The sequence below is a fragment of the Pelodiscus sinensis genome, chromosome 14, assembly GCF_052426305.1.
Source record: "Pelodiscus sinensis isolate ZL-2025 chromosome 14, ASM5242630v1, whole genome shotgun sequence".
Taxonomy (NCBI): Eukaryota; Metazoa; Chordata; order Testudines; family Trionychidae; genus Pelodiscus; species Pelodiscus sinensis.
This window is the reverse complement of record NC_143065.1, coordinates 23,613,804-23,630,964: the sequence shown is the minus strand read 5'-3', so window position 1 is coordinate 23,630,964 and position 17,161 is coordinate 23,613,804. Positions and strand designations below refer to the sequence as shown.

Below are 17,161 nucleotides of genomic sequence, written 5' to 3'. Positions count from 1 at the left end.
TGCACATTTAATTTAGGCTGCAAAAATGGGTGAACCACTGTTTTGAATATACATAAGCCTCTTCTAAAGACAAATCTAGTAATTGCTCATTAAGTTGTCCCATTGGGATAAGCAAAACATGTGCTCCAACACTTTTAGGACCAGTCAACTGCTTCTGCAAATACAGGTGTGAAAAAGTATACAAAGAAAGAGCTCAAACCTAACTCTTACTATTATCTTAAGTGTTAAAGATTAACTACAACAGGGAAAGAATGGTGTACAGAATCTTTCTCTTGCGCTAGAAAAAAGAATGCACTGTGAATTATATTCCTCTCTCTCACGGATTATTTAAAAGCATGTGTAATTTTTTTACTGTGTTGCTTTTATTTGCTCTATGACATCAAAAAGCATTTATTTACCCTGTGACCTTTCATAGTTATCATTTGAGACACTGCATAAAAACATGGAAATCTGGTGAAGGCAAACCAATTTTATAACATGTACTGTGCAGTTGTTTTGCAGCATTTCCCTCAAGTGTAAAGTCTCTTACATTTTTTTAAATTGCCTAATCAAATGCAAGACTCTGTTCCAGTCATGCTAAATTTTCACATAATGACAGAAAACTATTTCTTTTTAGCCTGCCATTGAACATTTGGATTACATTACTACATTTGCTACTTTTGTTGTTTGTGAGTGTATATTTGCAAACGTATTATATACATGCACATACACAGACTCAGTAAGAGAGGGTGATACATTATGGTCCTGTACCCACTGGAGGATATTCCTGATGCAAAAGGACATCTCTGGGAGCTGCAAAGCTGGCTCTACTCTCTCACCCTAACAGGAAGCACTTGCAGAGGGAGCAGGCGGGGTTCAGAGACTGGTGTGGGAATGGTAAGTGTTCTTGCACCACTGTAATGTCTTAGCAACAGGGGCACAATTTAGGATAGCTGTAGCCTGTAGATGGGAGTCAGACTATACCAGCTGTCTTAGGTTCTTATATCTGTCACCCACATCATTGTAGCATCTGAGCATCTCGAAATCTTAAATGCATTTATCCTCAAAACACACCTGAGAGATATTCCTAGCTCCAAAAAATTAAATAAATACATGGCCATAGTTTTTCCATACCTGGCCACTGCTCTATCAAGTCCAGTATTTTGTCTTTGGCAGGGAGCAAAGCCTGATGCTTCAGGGGAAGGAAAACACCACCCACAGGCACACCTCTAAACATGTGTACAGTTTAGGGATGTTGGATAGGAGGTAACTGAATAGTCAAGTAACCACACGAATTCTTATCAGTTACTCGACTATTCTATAGTCACCAGGAGCGGAGCCAGCAGCCAGCGTACTCCAGCCTCACTCCTGGGGAACCCCTTGCCACCCCAAGCTGTGGAGTGCCAGGCGGGAGCTGGTCCATAAGTGGAGTCGGTTTTAAAACCAGCTCCCCTCACAGACTGGCTGCCTGCTGTCCCGCGCTGCTGCCTCTGATACAGAGGCAGCAGCGCGAGGTGACAACAGCCCGTCTGCAGGGTCTGAGCTCCCCACGGACAGAGGCTGCTGCGGGAGAGGGGGGAAGCTGCCGCGAAGCAGCCTCTGTCTGCAGTGGCCTGGGCTGGCCATGGCTAAAGGCTAATCATGGCATCAATATTAATCTCGCGGTGGATCTGAGCTCTATCAGAGGAAGCAGCATGGAGAGGCTATGTGAAGCAGCCTCTGTCTATGCCTACGGTGAGCCTGACCTCCCCACAGCATCTGTCCTTGGTGAGCCTGGGCACACTGTGGATGGAGGCTGGTCCTGTAGCACCCCCTATCTGTGAGGGGGGGTCCGTGCTCCCCACAGACAGAGGCTGCTCCAGCCTGTGTCCGCGGGGAGCTTGGACTCCACGCAGTCAGGGGCTGCTGCAGTGAAACAGCCTCTGCCCACAGTGGGCCCAAGTTCACCAAGTTCACCACGGACAGAGGCTGCTCTGCAGGATGCGGGTCATCCTGGTCCCACCGTGGGAAGAGGCTGCTTCATAGCAGCCTCTCCTGGCCCTGCTCTCTCCTTCCCAGCACTGTTGCCACCGATAGAGGCAGCAGTGTGGGGAGTAGGAGGCACTGTGGAGCCAGAGCTGGGGGGAACCAGTTTTAAGCTGGCTCCTGCTCCCTCCCTCCCCTGGCTGCCTCTGATACAGAGGCAGAAAGGGAGGGAATATGAGTAGTCAAGAAAATTAACGGATAAGCCTAGGCATACTCGACTACTCGTTTATATCCCAAGAACAGTTGTGTATAAAGAGCAAAAATTTCCATCCTGACCTCTGCAGGGAATCAAATTAATCTCTGAAGAATGTGATTTGATTATCCTTGTCCTAGGTTATCATTAAATCAAAAACTGTACTGCTAAAAATATCTGCACAGTATTTACATGATGAAAGTATATAATTTAGTCAGCAAAAACAAATGACTAACCTTTCAAGAGTCTTAATCTTCGATACACATGTGTTGGATTTAAAGAGATGTCATGGAGAAGCAGATCTTTGCAAATTGAACTAAACCATTCAACTCTGAAAGATGATTTTTTTCTTTTACTCCTTTCATGAGGCACATGGGGACAATGTTCTCTCACTGTTGACAACTTTCACACACTTATCCCTGCACCTCTCACCTCAGAGCCCTTTCTCCAGGTGCTAATACACAGAATAGCTATATTTGAGAGGGGGGAAGTTGTCTGTGAGCCAACTGCAGGGAATGGAGAGTGATCCTGTACTGGTTTGTTGTTATATGATCTTAGATGTTAAATGCATCACTTCTGTAAACTACCAAGCCTGATCTGGTCAGAGTGGTAATTAAGATCTTATGCCCGTCCACTTCATTGTGTGCTAGTCAACTGTGTATGCATGTACTGCAGGTTTGTTCCTTTTAATTTTTTTTTTAAATACAGCTTACAATAATGGGTAACAAGTAAGAGGAACTTTATTAACACTTTAATGTTTTCAAAACACGTGCTAAGATTTTATACCTTCCTGAAGTTTGCCCCTCATATATATGCTTTCGGTCTTATTCTGACATTTAAAATGTAAGTACATATATAATTCTCTTCAGCCAAGTCAAAGCACACACAGGCACGCCGTTGCTTGAATATTTTTTGACTGGAGGATTGAAGGAAGATTTCAAATGAGAATATGAGAATTTTCTTCTAACTCTATGACCAGTGTGTGTCATAGTGAAGTAGCAGCAACACCATCAGCCCATGAGGTGGTATTTCTAGAGCCTGACTTAACTGCTGCGGCAGTAGTGTCAATAAACATTCTTGGGAAATGGGACCAGGCATGGGATGGATCTTTGCATGCCAATACAGGGGAAATGAATCTCATTAAGGCTCTTCTGCAGAGATGCTTTTGGAAAAATGAGTTAAGTACCATTTGTATTATGGCATTGTAAACACCGAGGGGAATCCTACCAATGGAAGGGCCTCAGACATGATCTTGTACATTACTACTAATGAAAATACTACAAGAGGGATATTGTCACAGTTATTTCACCTGAAAAAAAGAGATGAACTGCATAGGTTGTGTTTATGAAAAGTACAAAAACGGCAGGAAAAAATTATGCAGTAATTACCCATTATTCAAGAAGAATATCTGTTTATAAATATGACCCTTGTAATCTTGGGAATTTGTATATCTTCTTTCGATAGCACTTTTGAAAGCGGAGCTTTGGCAAGTGAAAGTAGTTAAGATGCGGCTTTCTCGGCGAACCCCCCCCTTGTCGAAAAACCGCGTAAACCTCCTTTTTTTTGAGGAAGAGCGGCTTTTCAACAAAGGAGGGGGTCACTGAAAAAGCCGCATCTTAACTACTTTCACTTTCGAAAGCTCTGCAATTGGAAGAAGATATGCAAATTCCTATGGAATTTGCATATCTTCTTTCGACCGTTCCCCGTAGTCTAGATGAGCCCTTAGTATATAAATCAAAGCTGTCTAGAGACTGATTTAATTTACAATGTTCTTCAACATTCTGAAAAGAACAAATATCACTTTGCTTACTGAAGTCCTGTGCTCCTCCCCTTTTTCCACTTTCTCTGACCCATACTTCTTCCCTCCCCCCCTTCACCTTTTTTGACAACTCTTCTGGACCTCCATTTTCTTGAAATGCAAATTAGATTCTAGGAGGAAAGCCATGGATTTCTATCAAGAGATAGTATTAGGCCAACCTGCTTGAATATGCTAACACGCCAATAAATAAGATTACAATAGAGCCCTGACTGTGCTCACCTGCTGGTTATCTGACTTGCCTAGCACGATTTAGGAGTAAAGCAATAAATATTGGAATTTATGTAGTTCTTTTATATTAAGTACCAAAATCTACAAAACAAACTGAGAAAAGCATCTGTTGCAACTATTAGACTCTGGGCACTAATTCTGCTAAATCACATGTTTCCCATTGTGGAAAGAAAATAGCTTTTGCAATAACATGCAGAATACATGGAAGAATTCTTCTCTTTCTGTGCTCTTTGGCAGTTTGACTGGCTGAGTCTAAGCAAGTTCTGTTCCTTTATCCTTTTTCAACATATTCTGTAATCTCCAAATTGAAACCAAGTAGGATTTGAATAAAATATTCTCAGTCAAGTAATAACTGAATTTATAATCAAGCTGTAAGCAACAGACTGGGATCTCAAAGCCAGATTTTTTAAAATTGTCCTTTGGTGTCTTTCTTTTCTAGCGGCCATTTTGTGACTTTTCTGCAGGTGTGGTGCCTGAGCTGCCTCAGGGCAGGCCTAAACCTGCCAAACAAAAGACACTTCATGTTCTGGATGTTAACTTTAGTTACCATAGCCAGACAATGCTGCCAGGGGTATGGAAGAAAAAATTGCTGTAGCCAGCTGTGCTGTTCACAGTCGAATAGTTTCTGTGTAGCTCCAAATGGTTATGGAGCCAGTAGCCTGTTGTGGCCAAGGACAGAATGATGGATGATCTACACACAGTGTCCAAGTAGAAAGAATGGCAGAAGTTCACTTCAGGGTTGTTAAAATGCTAATCTAGGTTAGTTAACAAAAGCCTAATGGAACAGAAAAGTTAGGGAAATAAACACACCTCATATGTTACATATGTACACTCCAGATTTGATCTCTCTAGTTACACAAACATTTGCCTTTGGAAGTTAGACAATTTAATAGTTTTCTTGTTTGAATAAACTGAATCAACTTTTGTTATTAGCTGTACTATAATTACTGTCAAGGCATGACAAGGGAAAGTGGGCTAAGGCAGACAATACACACAGCTAGTGAAAATAGCATCATAGGGCTAGCAATATGATTTTCACTGACGATTTCTTTCATGTGACATGAGAACTCGAACTTGAATCTGGCAGCTATTCACAGAATAAGTAACAACTTAATAAAATGGCTTAGATGGATTTTAACAGTAACTGCAGCAAGCTTATCTGATGCAATAAAAGATAATCTGCTCTAACAGCAGTTTTGATTAAATCAACATTTGAACTGTTTTAACCACATATAGAATGGATGTCTATATTTCTTACTGGAATTACAGTATGTTGAACAAGCATGTGATCATCCCCTTATTTATTTGCTAAGCAAAAAAAAGGGCCGTACCCCATCAAAGCAAAAAAACAAAAAACAAATGCACTGGAAAATATAAGAGAACAGAGGTGCAATAAACAAATAATGCAAGTATTTCATTGGAAGTATTTCCTTGGTCTTACAAGACAAAGACAAAAACTGAAACCAAGGGCATGTCTCCACAGCCGGGCTTAACTCGAAATAAGCTACACAAATTGAGCTACATCAATTGCAAAGCTTATTTCAAAATAGCTTCTTTCGAAATAGAGAGTGTCTACACAGCACTTATTTCGAAATAGAGTACTCTTCCTTCCACTTCCCTTATTCCTCGTACAATGAGGGTTACAGGAGTCCGAGTAAAGGTACATCTACACTACAACACTATTTTGAAATAATTAGCACTATTCCAAAATAACTTAGTCCGTGTCTACACAGCAGGCAGATATTTCGAAATAGTGTCAAAATACTATCAAGCTGGAGGATAGTATTCTTACTCCAACTCCTGTAACCCTCATTGGAGAAGGAATAAGGGAAGTCGGAGGAAGAGTGCTCTATTTTGAAATAAGTGCTGTGTAGACATTCCCTATTTGAAATAAGCTATTTCAAAATAAGATACAGAATTGTGGTAGCTCAATTTTTGTAGCTTATTTTGAATTATGCCCTGCAGTGTAGATGCACCCTAAGAAGTCCTCCAGCGTGACAGTATTTTGACACAATTATGAAATAACTGCCTGCTGTGTAGACGTGGACTAAGTTATTTCAGAATAGAGCTAGTTATTTTGAAATAGTGTTGCAGTGTAGACATACCCCAAGTTACTTTACTCACTATAACATTCATGGTGAAAACTGAATATATTCACATATGCCCTTGTTGGAAGAGAGAGAGTGAGTGAATGAGAGTGAGTGTGTGAGAGCCATTTTCAAGATGTACATAAACGGGGAGAGGGATGCTTAGCTTATTTCCATTTAAGCCAATGGCAAAACTCCTGTTGCCTTCAATGTTAGCAGGACCCAGTCCTGTGATAAGTGCAGTAAATTTAAAACATGTATGTAATCAGACCAGCAGTTGTTATAAGTAGTCATACCTACATGCCTTGTATTTTAAGATTTTTAAGATGACTTTTTACTACTACTACTTTACCATCCTGTATCTCATTTGTCAGTGCATATCTGAGCTGGGAGCCTTTTAGACACAGTGAATTGGACACATAAATTAAGCATTCTCTAAATGTGTGAACTTCATAGATCAGAGTTCTAGCAGTTCCAAGGGCTAAAGTGTTTGCTACCACAGTCAACTTAAATCAACCATACAAAAGAGGCAGAAATGTTACATAGTCCAGCCAAATAGGTATCAGTGATTGAAACAAACGCAGCCTCACAGCTGGCTATGGAGCTGTGACAAGGCTGATCACTGTATTCTTAGCACACTCTCCTGCATCTCACATAGCATGTTTAGACGATGATGATGATGTCTTCATTGCATCCCTAGTAGAAATGGACAGAGGTAGTGACAGACTGCAGGATATGAAGGAGAATGATAGTTCAATGTAACTAAAGATGCAGATGAAAGTGAGCAGCCTGTTAAATAACCCAATTTAAAGACTCTGGGTTACATTTTTGGCTGTCTCTTTGAAAACAAATTCAATCTGCTTATTTGAAAATGCTAGTAAATTCCTACTGCAAACTCTTTCCATTTTAAAAACAGCTGAATATATAAATGTGTTAAAATTTATGATTATATAGAAAAAAAATCACAGGACTCGTCTGACAATTTCTATTTGTCCAAGCCAGAGTAAATGTTTATACCATATCTGCCAACATAACAGAATATGCCTTCACTTACTATATTAAACATGATGTACACAGCTTAATTTATTGAAAAAGATCCATACACATTAGAGGTGGAAAGATTTTTATAGCGTTAATAAAGCTTCTGCCACTATAGTGAGCTTCCAGACTCCTTTAAAATATGAAGATGGAATCCTGGAAAAATCCCCAATAAAAGTATTTTCATGAGAATAATTCACAAGTATTAAAAAGACTCTGAAGAATTAGAAATTCTACCAAGATAATTACATTTAATAGAAGGAAGAATTAATACCATTACTAAAAGGTTTGTATGCTTCTGTGGAACACTAACAACTTAATGCAGAGCTAAAGTTATTCTAGCAGACATGTTTTTTCCCCTGAAAATAACTAAGCAAAATGTCATGGATTTTACATAAGTCAAGGATGATTAATTTTTGAGTGACAGTTTTTTGCTGCAAATTCTCTATATTGTTTGCTCAGGTTGTCTGGGGTGTACATACAAACTACAATACTGAATACATAGTAAGTACTAAATCTGTATACATCATGAATAGTCACATTACTGCTGACACAAGCCTGAGTAAATACATTCTTCTGCACACGTGTGTGCACATGTAGCTATTTTATACACTTTGGGGCAAATTTTGCTTGATTTTCTCATAGACCTAAGACTAGCAGAATTCAGCCAATAGTATTAGACAATTTGGAAACCACAGAACCTCTATGTCCTCTACCTTACTGGAGTGGTATATTCATGCTAACAAATGGGATAACACTTAGAACTATAGTGTTTTGAATTAATGAAATTCAGAAGCTTAAACCATTTAATTGCCTTTTTCAGCCATACAATACTTTATACAGAAGGAGACATAAAATACAAACCACAATGACAGGCATTTGAAAAAAAACCTTTAAAAAACACACACAGGCATAAGCTCCATCTAGAAATACCTGTGCACTCTTTCATTTCTACCTAGGTTTTATAAATAATAAAGGGTGCTGCAACCCATTTCTAATTAATATAAGCTGCTGCAAAGCCGATACAAAGTTTCCTCACTTTATACTTAAACAAAACATTGCTGTCATCAGAAAAGCAGGGTGAAAGGGTTAAGATATTCCTGCCATTGCAAAAGGATAATGCAGAATGGACTCTCTTATTTGTTTCCATCCATAATTGATGGTAGCTTGAAATATAGCTCCCTCTGGCTCCCAACGCGTGACTAGTCCCGACTACTGGAGGAGCTACGAAGGTTCGGTCAAGATTATCCAATAAATTATTTCTAAGGGGGACAGACGGGCCTGACGCGGCTCCGACTTTGATGGGAGCAGCCGGCAGGAGCTGCCAAGCAGAGGACCCTTCCAGGCAGGCAGCACAATGAGGGCTCGCTGAGCACTGGCGCTGCATGCCCTGCTCAGCCTGCCAGCCCAGGCGTGGCAAGCGCTGCCCAGAGGTGCGGGCACAGGGGTGCTACCGCGGCGCTTGACGTGGATCCATTCGGCCAGGGGTTTGCAGTTTGGTTCAGGGGCTCTGCGCACCCCCACCAGACGCCGCTCCTGCAGGGCTGGGCTCGGGAGCTGCTGGCTACTTGACACGCACCCGCGCAGCCCCTCCAAGTGCTCAGGGAGGGAAGAGCGAAGCAGGAGAGGGGGGACTTCGGGGCAAGCGCCCGGGGAGCCGCGGCGCTGGCAGGACTGGCGGCTTCGCCAGCTTGACCAGCGCGCCAGAGCTCGGGCTGGGGGAACCCCACAGAGGCGGCGCCGCAGGAGTAACAGGTAGTTCCGATTCCTGCCTCCCGCCCCCGCGCGCGGCTGCCCTCCCGGGGGCGAGGCTGGGGTGGCCGCGAGCGCCCGGGTAGGCGGGTTGCTCGGGGTTCGCGCTGGCCGCTGCCTCCTCCCCAGCCCACTCTGCCTGGCGCGGGCTGCCACAAGGGGGGGGGGAAGCGGCCAAAGCAACCCCCCCAGCACAGCCACAGCTGTCCGGAGGGCCCGCTGGTCACGCAGGGAGGCTGAGCTTCAACGCCCTGATCGCTTCCAAAGGCCTCGGACCCACGTACCTTTGCCCCAAATAAACCTCAGCAGGCTCCCGAGACCCACTCGCCGCAGCCCGGGGAGGCAGCCTCAAACGCAACCGCAAACAGCGCGCGGGGGAAGGGCTCGGCACCGGCCCTGCAAACTGGAACTTTTTACTCTCTCCTGTCTCCTCCTCGCCCCCCGCCCAAGTCACGCAGAGTCGGCAACAAGCGAGTAAAAATAACCTTTGCTCAGACTATTTTTGTCCCTCACCCGCCAGCCTGGCAATGCTCGCTGCAAACTGAGCTCAACTCTCCCGGGCACTGTGCAGCCAGCGAAGGCAAGAGATGCGGCGGCTGCCGCTGCTCAGCCTCAGGTCTGCCGGCGCTCAGGGTTGCAAATGCAGCTCTTACCTCATGGGGGAAGGAGGAAAGCCGGCTCGGGAGAGCGCTCCACGAAACCACAGATCCGGGGGCAGCTCCTGGCTTCTCCAGCGTAACCCTGAAACTCGCCGGCTCTAGGCGCGCTGGGACAAACCGGGAGCAAAACAAACGCGAGCCCAGCAAATGGTGTAATTCGATCCATCTCCAGTCAATCCATCACGAGAGGCTGCTTCCCTCCCAACAATCAGGCGGCTGGAGCCCAGGGTCCCACCCCCCTAGGCTCGGAGAGGCAGGCAAGCTTGGGCTGATCGCCCTCACTGGCTGCTGTTGCTGAGGCCCCCAGCGCTTGGTGACCCTTCAGTGGCCTCTCCTCCTCCTCAGCCCCCCACCTCCAAGGAGCTGCTACGCCAGCTCCAAGCACCTCAGCCACACTGGCTAGCTGTGTGCAGCGGTCATGAAGGAGCCTGCTTCCCGCCCGCCCCCCTTATTATGCAGGGCTTATTTCAGACATCCTGAGGACAAACAACTGCTGCCAAAAGGATCGGCATGCAGTCTTCCAGCAAAGTTCAGGCTTAGTTTTTCTTGGTCAGGCAATTTCTTTCCTCCCTATCACACCACCACTTTAGAACCTCTAAGGTAAACAGCTGGGAAGAGGCAATCAAACATCATTTTATCTTTTTATGTGTGTACACACAGGCACTCTCATGTCTACTTTGAATGAAAGCCATTCAGTACAGTATAATTTTGCAGATTAATGAAAGTCAGTTTTATAGTGAAAGGGGAGAGGAAAATAAGATGTCCTTGAAGTGATATCATTTTAAGTAGTCCATCAGCAGAAAAAAAGTCATATATTCAGAAACAAAGGTTTTAATCTTAGAAATTAATTCTGGGAGTCAGCTATTATTTATTAATTTTCAGGTGGAATGTGAATGACTTAAAACCTGGCATGAAATACTTTTGATGCTCCCTGAAAAAAAGAAAGAAGAAAAAATTATTATGCTCCAACTTTTATAATCTTTTATCTATTTTATGATGGGAAAATAGAATTTCATCTTAAAAATAATTTACTGCTTGTCACTGAGAAAACATAGGAGTTACTCAAGCTTTAGAACCACCTATCCCAGTTGGTGCACCTAAACTCCTGAAGCTGAACAACAGTAAATACCCTGCGGGTTGCTGCTGAATTGCTCTTCCCCATATTTTTCCCCTCACAGAACTTATGACTGGGTGTTTTTTACACTGAAAAAATAATCCTGCAAGGCTGTACTTTGCCAAACTGACATTCCCTTCACACTGGGAGTTTTGTGTGTTGAGAACCAAGTACACTGAGTAAAGACTACAGGATTTGGCCCTCAGTAAATTCTCTTCTGTGACTGTTCCAAAAGAAAAAAAAATCTCCCAGTCATGGGAATAGGACATTTCTGGCAAATCAATCCTTTGTCTGTTTCACTCTGATGTTCTCTGGTGGCGACAGGCTGAAAGCTACATCATTGCAGGCTTCTTTACAGCAGACATTGAGCACAGCTATTTTGTGACCCAGAAGCTTTTTCCTGTTTTGAGGCATAAGGACATTCTTTATTTTCTGCTCTCAGGGAACAACCCTAGGCTGCAGGAATTAAAAATTGCACACTGACTGAAGATGTTGGAATGGTGATTATTGCCTTGATTAGGAATCAAGTTGCAAACCTGAGGGCAGAAAAAGCTTATAGTGTGCAATATGACTCATCAAGGAGAAGGATTCAGTTCACTAAATATCTCTGCAGTCTTTATACTCAGAAGTATATACTCTGCACAGAACCTCTATTTTCCAGAACTTTCATATTCCTCTATGTAAACTGTCATGCCAAAAAAACTAAAACTGGTCAGAGGGTAAGTCTGCCTGTTCTCTGCATGCCCTAGCATTTCTTACTAGTAAAATTGCAGTCCTCAAGGGTGTACCAGTATTTTCATACTGAATCTCATTCTAAAAGTGTTTTGAAACTGATTGTTTAAAAAATGTACCTCACAAAATTTACTTGAAATGTAGGATTATTTCTACAGTAGTTTCCATGGGAAAGCTAGCAGACATCAGCACTAGCCTTGCACAATCTGCATGCTTCCAACTCAGGTGAGCAAATGGCAAGGAAGACTCCTTATGATCTGCTGCCACTCACAATCTGGCCCTTAACTTTTCAGACAGCAGCTTATATGATCAATTTTTTTAATCCACACTTTGAATCGATGTGATAATATGTTGTTATAACATCAGAGGATGTTCATCACGGCCATCCATAGACATTTTGGTGCCTTCTGAAGACCTTTGTGGGAAGGGTGGCCCCTCTGCAGGGGTTCTCTGTTTTCAGGTCCATGAGGGAAGGAGCTGTTGTGGGGCAGGAGTAGAGCAGAGATGGGCAGCAGCAGAGATCAGGCCTATCCCCAAATTCACTGGCTGCAGGGGAAGCTGAGAGACCCTGCCCAGCTCACTCCATTCCCCTAGCTCCCAGCGCATCGTTTGGGGCAGAGGCTTGAGGGAAGAGATGGAACCACCCCTCTCACTCACTGGCACCTGGAAGCAGAATGATGTGGCTGGGGGAGCGGAGTGGGCCGGGGCCTGGTCTCTCCGCTTCTCCCTTGCTGCCACTGCTGCTGGCACTAGGGATGTTAAATTTTGAGTAATTGGCTAATCAAATAGTCCATGCAATTTGTATTGACTATTGGATTAGTGGATAGGGCGCCTCCGCCTTTGAAGTGTAGCAACAGCCCTAGGGGAGCCTGGGGTCAGCGGGAGATTCCCCTGCTGCCCCCGGGCTCTGTGCAGTACTGCCGCTTTGAAATGCTGCTTGGAGCCCGACATCAGGCTGCACACAGCGTTCAAAGTGGCAGCACCATATGGTGTCTGGAGTCAGCTGGGGACGCCCAAACTGATCCCGGGCTCTACTTGGCGCTGCCGCTTTGAAATGCCACATGGAGCCTGATGCCATGCTCCCGGCAGTGTTTCAAAGCAGCAGTACTGCACGGACCCCAGGGGCAGCAGGGGAGTCCTCAGCTGACTCCAGGCTCCATGCAGAGCTGCCGCTTTGAAGTACCCTCTCCTCTTCCTCTGCCTTGCTGCCTCTTTCTGATAGAGGTAGCAAGGGGGGAGGAAGCAACTAGTTGACTAGCCTGTCGACTATCCGATAAGCATTTGCTAGTCCCCCTACCAATCCCCTAGGCCACATTGCTCAGGAGGAGGGGTAGAATGGAAGTGGGGCAGAGCAGGTGGGTGTTCTGGGTCCTGCAGGTGTCCCTGCTGGGTACAGCTACCCTGAGGGGCCACCGGGAAATAGGACTAGCCACTAGAGCCAACACTGTCCCATACAAAGCATTCAGTTGCCTAAGCATCACAGAATTGCTCCAAATTTTGTGGTCTCCCACACTGCTGCATATGTTGCCTGTTGATAGGAATGGCCTTGATGCTCATATACATTTGAAAGGGATTTCAGTTTAACACATGACATTTTGGAAGATTTTGATATACAATGTAGACTAGGTTTATTTTAAAATATTAAATACAATGCTTTAGTAAGGTTTGAAATCTGATATTGTGCATGAGCAGTAACCACTGTAAATAAGGTTTTAAATATGCACTTTTATTGTACATACACAATTCAGTAAGGGAATTGTTTAATGAATGGTTTTAAAACAAATATATACAGGCTGCTAGTGACATGATAAGCCATCAGAAACCATCAGTAACATGTGCAGAAAAGCTCCTTAAATCCTCATTGGCACCACAGATCACTATTCTGTCGATATTGTGCATATTAAAAGGAGTATTGTCAAGATATTTAGGCCTTAACTTTGATTTATCCTTATCCTTATTCCTCATTGTAACTCTGAACCTTTGGATTTCACCAACATATTTCTTTTTTCAAATATGTTAATGGAATTAAAAGAAATGAGGCTTGTAGGTGTTATTTATCTCTAGAATGATTGATTTGTAAAAGAAACATCAGTGAAATCTGGTAGTAAAAAGATACGATCAAGCAGTCTGACAACAGGACTGGGACCAAGCCATGCCTGAATTATAATCCTAGCCTTAATACTGATTTCCACTCTGATTCTGAAGAAGTCTGTTAGATCCAGATTTTCAAAGGTATTAGATCAGCAACAGGCAATCTAGGCTAGTGAGTGGGCTACATGAGTGGCCCTCCTTCATCTCAGAGGGCTGCAAGATTGTTATAACCAAGATGGTCTTCTGGGATAGGGTAGTTTTACTAACTGAGCTTAAGTACCTAGAATTTGTGGATGTGCCGATTGAACCATTGCAGTGCTTTGATTGGATGCAGAGGGAGTGTACTTCATTCACAGTATTGTGTGCAATCAACATATACCCCTCACTTCACATACCTTTGCTTTATGTGCCTGTCACGTTCGTAATACTTGCAGGAAAAAAAAACCCTAAATGGACAAAGACCAGTGGAAATGGCAACCCAGTGTGTGTGGGCAACAGTAAAGAAAATGTCTTGCAGGCCACATATAGAACCCTGATGGGCCACATGTGACCCATAAGCATACGCAGCACATTTCATTAGGGTGTGCACCCAGGAAATTTAATTTTTTATTTTTTTTAAAGGTGAACATTTATTGAATACTCAGTTATAAAGGACATTATTTTTATTCATCAAACTAAAGAAACTAAAACTTAACTAAACTTAATTTTTTTTAAATTAACAACTAAACTTTACTTAAAAAATACAAACTTAAGTATGGGACATTGTACTTCTTAGTTTGTTTTTTACATGTGCAATTCGGCGCGTATTGCATAATACAGCAATCCATACTTTAAAACTAAAAGAGCGTATCATGGGATTAAATTAAAACTCAAAGCCACTTTTTTTTAGACATTATAGGGTAAGTGGGTAGTCTTAAAAAAAATACTGGACACACTTCATGTGGGAGGGGAAGTGGGGCTGGCCGGGAGGAAGCGGGGGGAGAAGCAGAGCTGGCAGGGGGGAGGAGGCTGGCTGGGAGGGGAGCGGGGCTGGCCGGGAGGAAGGGGGAGGCCGGGAAGCAGAGCTGGTGGTGGGGATGGGGTCAGGGGCTGGCCGGGGGAGATTGGGGTGGGAGCGGCTGACAGGAAGCAGAGCTGTTCGGTGGGGGTAGGGAGAAGGGCAGAGCAGGGCTGGCCGGGGGAGACTGGGGCAAAGGGGGGGCAGCCAGCGGAAGCGGGGCTGGCCGGGGGAGCTCCGGAGGAGGAGGGGAGAACTGGTCGTCAGAAGCAGGGCTGGCGGCGGGTGCAGCAGGGCTGGCCGGGGAAGATCAGGAGGAGAAGTGGGGGAGAACCAACCGGCCAGCCAGGAGGTAGCTGGGGGGGGAGGAGGGGGAGGAGAGCATATCAGCTGGTGGGGACTGACCTGGGCAGTGCAGATCCCAGGGCGCGTCCGCCCCCCGCACAGTCCAGGCGAAGCGCGAGTCATTCCGGCTGCAGATCCACCACATGCTTGACCAGCACGCAGGAGCATAGACCAGGCTGCCCCTCCTCCTCACATGCGACCAGGGCTCCCAGCGCCGATCGTGCTCCACCTCCCAGCCACTCCTCCTGCCAGGCTTCCGGGCACCCAGTCGGAAAACCAGAAAATACCGGACATTGCACATTGCACATGTCCGGTATTTTCTGGATTTTTTTTACTGGCCAGAGCCCAAAAAAACTCTACTGTCTGGTAGAAAACTGGACACTTGGCAACCCTATGACATTAGGGTGTGCCTGGGCACACCTGGCACACCCCGTACACATGCCAGAGATGTGGCCTATGTGCTGTGGGTTGCCCACAGCTGTATTGGATGCCTAAATTCCATTGGATCTGAGCCAAAACCTCGCTGACATAGTTTCTTTAGCTACAAAATGGAAATAATAGTGATTTATTCCTATTATGTCACAGGGGCATCTTTCAGATTCATTGTTTTATGTTTTCTAAAGCACTTTTACTAATCAAAGTGCCGTATAGAGGTTACCATCATCATGATTGTTATACAATTTATAAAGTATGTTAAATTTGAGACCAAAATATTCACAGTGTATACACTGGTATAACAATGATATTCTATTATGTCAGTGATTTGCAAATTGAGTTTTTGCTTCTTTAAGATATTATTAATACACAGATATTTTATGCTAAATTAACATATGTTAAATTATTTTAAATTGTTATGTTGAGTACCAGACTTTACCATTAATGTTAACAGAGGTAGAAAAAGCAAGAAGTCAGGGTCCACTCCACTACATTGATGTCATTGGCCTCACAACCTGAGATGAATTTGTGTATAATTCATTAAAATAGGAGCTAAAATCTGATATGGAAATCACTAAAGCAATGTATTCATGGCTGGCTAGAAAGTGGAAATGCACTTCATTCTTGCTAATTTGTATATGTGGGATACCAACCTCAGAGCTCATAAACCAGCAAGATGTGCTTGAAAGGCGTGACTGTAGGAACGCCTACATAATCTAGGAAATAGTATGGATGTCACTCTACAGCAGGAGTCAGTGCTAAACCAGCATTGCAGCACATTGACACATCGAGGTGATGGCCTTTGGATAAAATGTAAAACTGATGTTTGATATCTTATGCTCATTTAAGGTCCAGTTGCATTTTCTGTAAGAATAGGGGTGTCAATTATGGTGCCATCATCAAATCACAATAATGTTGCCATTTGTTCTATTATTTTCCTTCAATAAATGCTCGTAATCCAATACATTTCAATGGAGTTAAAAGGCATCTCCCTGCTGTAAAGAACTATTAGATATGTAATTAATCACTGTGAAGATGTGCACAGTTCTTTTTGTATTAACTATATTTGAATTATCCTTGCAGAATGAACAGATACATTGTGACTTATGCTTCTTTAATAAACAAAGATTTAAAAAATGAAATAGATTGTAGTTATTATGACTTCTTGAACATAGGGCTTACAATTTTGGATTTAAGGTGATATTTAGTGACTAATTCCCAACTCCCCCTAAGCAGCAGTAAATAATAGTTTGCACTGATATTAGTTCATACTGATATCTACAAAACATTCTTTTCATGCAGCTCTTGGTTTCATGCAGCATTAGTCCCAGTCAATATCACACTGGGGAGCGGTACTAAGGGTAGGGCTGATAGTCACAGACTTGTATATTGAGCACCACATGAATAAATGCAGAGCAGTTCAAGGAAAAATAGGCTTTTCATCTGCACTGATTATTAAAGCGGCCTTTTCCTGAAGCCTTTCTCTGGATTTTCAGAAGGATACATACTAAAAATAAGAAGGCCAAAGTGATATTTCTTATATCATCATTGGTACAAGAATATGAACCTACAGATTACACCTGATAGTTAGCAGTGTTTCAGTACTACCCCTTCCTTATGTAACCCAGAGACACTGAGACCAGTAAGAAAGGGGGAGCAAAGTTTGT

At 43.5% G+C, this 17,161-nt stretch overlaps 1 protein-coding gene across 13 annotated transcripts in view; it reads right to left on the bottom strand.

The window, feature by feature from the left end:
• The window catches only part of SEMA6D (semaphorin 6D), a 365,529-nt gene that overhangs the window by 29,842 nt on the left and 318,526 nt on the right, over positions 1–17,161 (bottom strand). For 7 of the 13 annotated variants that reach the window (XM_075897227.2, XM_075897225.2, XM_075897229.2 and 4 more), the window contains exon 1: positions 9,775–10,126. The exons of 3 other annotated variants lie outside the window; for them this stretch is intronic. The gene's annotated coding sequence lies outside the window, so the exon portion shown is untranslated. Of the gene's footprint in view, positions 1–9,405; positions 9,722–9,774; positions 10,133–17,161 lie in introns of those variants that run through there. 3 more of the 13 variants (XM_089782038.1, XM_025190705.3, XM_075897221.2) reach the window with 3 other exon arrangements.